Here is a 6,119-nt window from a genome sequence, read left to right on the forward strand (position 1 = left end):
TGCTTCAAAAAAATCACTCAAATGAACGGCTTATTTGATAGAAACAAAGATTTATTTGATCGTATCCAAATAAGAGATTTGTTAACAGTTAACAAATTTTGCAAACTGCGAATAAACCTTTTTCTCAGTGCATCTCAAAGAAATATTCATTCTAATTCATAGCACATTCATTTGGAACAATGAGTCATTCATTTGGTGTAAAATATATATTTTTTGCCTTCAATTGACATTTCTTTGATTCAAAGCAATATTTCACTTCGACTAACAGGTCGTATTTATTTGCCTCAAATAAATGTTTCTTTGAAAATAAACAGGGCTTTCACTTACTTCAGCCAAGTAAAATTCAATTGGTACCAGTAATCCTTTTTTTTCAGTGTAACACTTTTTATACTATGTTTGATCACACAGAAGGATTATTATTGTAGAATTTTGAATCTAATTTCAAAAAAATTTTACATTTTACACGTGTTTAACATTTTTTATTTAACATTTTACTTTTTTTTTCTCTATTTAAATCCCGTTTCCGTTCTTTTCACATTGTTATCGCTCCAACGATTTAAAAAACAAAAAGTGCATAGTAATGCCCCGATCGTGAACATAACCTTTAACTAGTACTGACAATATTTTACCCTCACATTACCTGTTCAATTATTGTTAGGAAACAAATTAAACATTACTTTTTAAATATCAGTATCATATTTGAGTTTCTTAAGGTTGAAAAAAGGGGAAAAAATATTTTCGTGATATTTCCGTAATGTAGAAATATGAATAGTTTTAGATATTTAAAAACTATTAGGTCTATAAAACTCTGACATCTTTACGGGAATATTTTATGTAAAGACAACTTTCTAAATAGGGTAAATTAGATCATAAATGCTGTTTCTCATTAATTTACAAACTTTCAAATTATTTCCAATCCAGTTATAAAGAACATTATAGTTCATTCGTTTATTGATCTATGATATTGGAGACAAACCGATCTTCCGGGTCAAAAATGTTGAAATTCCGATTAATTTTATTATTTATTGTAAACAATAACTGAAGTCCTGAATATAAGTTTTTGTAGTTTTCTCCTAATTTCTCCAGATAACTATAGTGATAATGTGTAGCTGGGATTTTAGTAAATGTGTTGCCTGAGCCCGCTTATAATTCTTTTTATAATCGTTAGTAATCGACACCATGCACTAACAACTGACAAATTAATTGATTCTTTCGAATGAGGGTAGTGTTATTAATTGATATCGATTTCTGAGATTTGTGATCCATGAAGAAACTTTTTCAAGTTAATCAAAGAGATGGCTGATTCAAAGGCAAGGCTTTTTATGTAAATAAACTTTCAATGTTAATTAACAATTTCAATTGTTAATATTCCATTTAAATTGTTAATTAACATTTCGCAGTCGCTTTGGAACATGAAAATATCAGAGTTATAGGAAGTCAAGAAAGTGGCATGAGTCACTAGACTAGGAAGAATGCTGACAGATGTCACCGTGTCTACATCATTGTACTAATTTTTTTTTCAGCGTTTATATTGTATTTACTTTCGTTTTATCGCTACTCGTAAAGATTGTGTAGAAACTCTTTTAAAAATATATTGGCTAAAATGTTGGGAAAAATGAACAATGATCATACCATATGGTTCGCCTGTTTCAAGTGAAATGCTAATTTTCAAATATAATCGATATCAGGATGTTAGATATTTTACTGTATGATGATTTAATAGTTCATAATATTCTACTCACCAACAGAAGCAATTAAAATCGTAAATATGAAAATCGGAGCTAAAATTAACGTCTTCATTTTTTGGAAGTGGAAGCCCTGTTTAAAAAAAATTCCAGAGCCGCAACTGACAAGATTCTCCGTTTGTGTCGAAGTTGCTTATATACTAGACATTATCCTATATTGACAAAAATTATTTCCAACATTTAGGCGGAGCAATGAAGCGAAAGAAATAGACGCTTTTCAAAAATTTATTTTTCCTGTTGTGAAGTAGGAAATCCTTATTTACTATACTTGAAAATTCGAAGACTAGACTAAATATTAGACGTGACATCCGTAAATGAGGGACATAAACTAAGCATTTACGAATTTTCACAATATAGCATTTTACATATTTGTTCGTAAATTTTTGGCTTTAAAAATTTTTTCAGAATTTAAAAACATTTCAAACAAGTTTGTAATTCACTGTTATTATGGCTACAACCTTATGGAGAAATATGATGAGAAATCCAGTATAGGCCTGTGATGATGTTTCTAAATTGATGTATTTATCATTTTCTATTGAATCTTGAAAAATCATTATAAGAAAATCGCTATTAAATGGAATAATGTTCAAATATTGCAAAAATTATTGGAAAAAATAGAGAAACTACACACGAATGTTTAAATTATTTTCTTCAGATAGGGTTACAAATTATTACAGAGAATTCAAATAATTTCAAGCGATTTTGAATTTTTAAAAGTTATTTTAATTTATTTCCGAGCCTTTCACCAGTTTCATAGGATTCAAAAATCAGATTTGATACGAATAAAATCAACCCTTCTTTCGACCGGCAATCTTACAATATGCAAATCATGGCTATTTGTATTCAGTTTACTTTAGATTTTTGTAATAAAATGTAAAAACTGTTGTTATTTATATAAAATGTATATTTAGATTCTTTGAGAAAGGCACGCTGCGAAAGCCAAAAACTCAGTATGATTGATGAACGAAAGTTTTAGATATTTTGTTTGTTATTTTTTTACATTAATGAAGATCATAAGATAAAAAAAAAAAAATTACTCATATTCAATTGATTTGATTGAATCCTCAAGAATTTAAAAAGATACGAGATATTTTAAAGATTTCACAGTACCTCAGAAATCCCCTAGCATAGGGTAAAAAGTGTAGAACTCAGCAAAAAATAAGGTTTCGCTTAGGCTTTATATTTGTACGTATAAGCTTGTATCTCTCTGTATTTTGAGTAGCTGAGTTAAAGTCTGGCATCAGAATTATTCTGCGTCGTCTCACAACTTCCCCAGCCTAGGAAAAATAGTAAAAAAAAATGAATTAACTTAATGCCAGATTTTAACTCAGTTGCAAAAAATATGGAAACATATCAGCTTTTCCGTACAGAAATTGGGACTCAAAAAAACCTCAAGTTTTTCTGAGTTTGAAACTTTTTAGTCTAAACTAGGGGGTATTCTCAAGTACTGTCATAAAATTTAAATATTGGATTCGGACTTAGCGACTCGGAATACGTAGAATTCTGAGCCTAGATTCGGATTCAGCGGCTCAAAACCCATACGAGTAGGCTTGTCACATTTAAAGTACAGACTACTTTTTTTGTAGGCCTTTGTTTTTAGCAATAACAGTTTTCAAAATTAAGTATATAGGAATCTAAAGCCTAAAAGGTTAGAAAATCCATTTCTCTGACATAAAAAAGAGTGAAAAATTTTGCTTTTTTATAGCAGGTGCTTTTAATATTAAAACATTTAAAATTATATTGTAAGGTTAAAAAATTTGATATGGCCAAGTAAATTGAAAATATTCAGAAATAAGAATTCAGAAAGAAATTGTTTTTTGCAATCTGAAATGTGATTTAATGTGACTTAGTCAATTTTTATATCCAATTTTAAATGAAAAGGGTCTTGAAATCATAAAAAGAAATGAAATTTTTGACCAACGGTTCTAATTTTATACATCGAAAATTTCTTTTTAAAAATTAAACATTCTATTTTTTACCAAATATATACGAAAAAAAAACAATATTTCAAGCAGCAATCATTTTCATCTCGGAAAGATAAAAACATTTGCTTAATTTTTTTTATAACATATATATTTTCTGTTTTAATCTTATAAACAATTTAAAAAATATAAATTCCATTTAGCAGAAAACTATGCTAAACAAGGAAAAGAATTAAAACAAAAAACCTTTTTATCTGCATAAGGTCTACAAATTTTCTGTTAATCATTTTTTTCAACAGAACGCGCAATTTTCATTCTTAATCGTAACAAACAAGATTAAAAAGTTCAAAAATATTTTTTTTCAAACTGCATGATAATTAATATGATATAATGATATAATTAATATATTTATAGACAATATAAATTTCAATAATATTTATGGTAAGTTTTTTAAGATGGTACATTTTCCAGGGCAGCTGCAAAGAAAGATTAATTCCTATTGAGGGACAAATATTAAGGAAATAATAAAAAATGTGCGTACGTATGCAAGGTTTTTTCCCACGTCGCAGCAACTGTGGTTTTTTGAAAAGTGTTTCAGTTGACTATGTTTATTTTTAAATTGCTTTGGCTCGTTCAGTTAGAGGCAGCTAGTTGAATTAGAAATTCTTTCCTAGCCTATAGTGGCCCAATTTTCGCTAGTAAAGTTTATAAATTTTCAAAGATAATTAGTTTAGTTTTAACCATTTTTATTCAGAAAGGTGATGAGATACTTTTGCAAAAGATAGAAGCCACGGCATAAAAATTAACTTGTTTAGATACTTCAGTTTTTATATAAAATAAGAAAAATGAACAAGTGAAAAAAAGTTTAAAATCGCTAAAAGAACTCTGCTGTTTTAAATCAGCGAATTTTTTATTTCTGATGACTGAATATACGGTCTCAGTATCTTATTCTATGTTTACTCTACTTTACTTAACATTTTAATTTCTCTTAAAATCTAAAAATGAGAAACAATTGAAATCTTAATTTTCCTTTAACGACTTCAATAAAAAAAAAACTAAATTTTCCACCAAAAAATATCAGTTTTCAACAAAAATTGGAATAGTTTAATTTTCAGATTAAAAAAACATCTTTAATCAAATGAAATCAATTTCCAACAAAATAGTGAAATTTTCAACAACGAAGCATTCCACAAAACAAATAAATTTTCTAATAAAAAGATTAAATGTCTATAAAAAGAACGACAAAAAATTTTGTTAGATTTTTAGTTGGTAATATTTGAAAAGTAATATTTCATTCGTATTCCATGAATAATTGTGAAGAGAAATTTTGAGTTTCTACTCAATTCCGCTACCCGTGCAGAAATCTCGGTCTGGCCCCGATCGGGGCCAGACCAGTCCAGGTCGGGTCCCGATCGGGAATCCTGGTCGGGGCCAGGCCGCGCATGAAACACACGCCCAGGTCGGGGCCAGGTCGGGACACCCGATTGGGAAACCCGTTCGGTGCCCGATCGATACACGATGAGTCTCATTATAATCCATTCATGAATTTCACAAATGGAGTTTTATTATAAGTAAACACGAAACTATCGAATAGTCCTCTCCTTTCTAAGGCCACCTTAATATTTTGAATATTAAAATTACGTTATTTTAAGTTAAAATTAACGTACTACAGGCACGGAAAGAAAAGGTTTCAGAATACAAAATTGAATTATGCTTTTGAAAGAGGTAAAATTATTGTGGATGGTATCAGTTTCGAGGAAAGGGTTTGTTTTGTATGACAAAAATTGATGATAACCAGAAATATTTTGAGCAACAATTTTAATTTCTTGAAAAAATGTTGCCTATGAAACTTTTTAACAAATTAGAAAAAGTTTTTCGCAAAAAGATTCCCTGCAACTTGACATTTTCGAATGCTTCCAGAGAAAATCATCGGGAAATAAGCTATGATTTACGATCTATTAACATTTTACTGCAAATAAATTCAATTTTCTGTCAATTGCATTACTTCTTGAAAAATTCAAGAAGGTGGTTGTAGATAATTTTTTTGCCAAAAAATTGCGCCATCATTTATTAGATCGTTTTATTTTTTTAAATCGGTTAAGAAGAAATTTAGATCAAAAAAATTTTAAACAAAAATGAAAATTTTTGAATTAAATATTTCTGGTTGTTTTAAATATTATTTAAAGAATATGCATTTAATTAATTTTTATTATTATTAATTCATTTCAACCTAACGGACATTTTTGTAAGTTGAAATTGCATTGTTTATAATAAAAAAGAAAAAAAACTTCGTTTATCACTTTAAACTTCGCGTGAAACCAATTAGATGCCGAATGCGACGCATGCGCATTTGAGTAACTAGTTCTTGCTGGAATGTTATGAAAATTTGTCCTTAATGTATTTCTGTATTAAATTTATTATTAATACAGAATCAAAGTATCAATAACATAAT

The sequence above is a fragment of the Belonocnema kinseyi genome, chromosome 1 (assembly GCF_010883055.1).
Source record: "Belonocnema kinseyi isolate 2016_QV_RU_SX_M_011 chromosome 1, B_treatae_v1, whole genome shotgun sequence".
NCBI lineage: Eukaryota > Metazoa > Arthropoda > Insecta > Hymenoptera > Cynipidae > Belonocnema > Belonocnema kinseyi.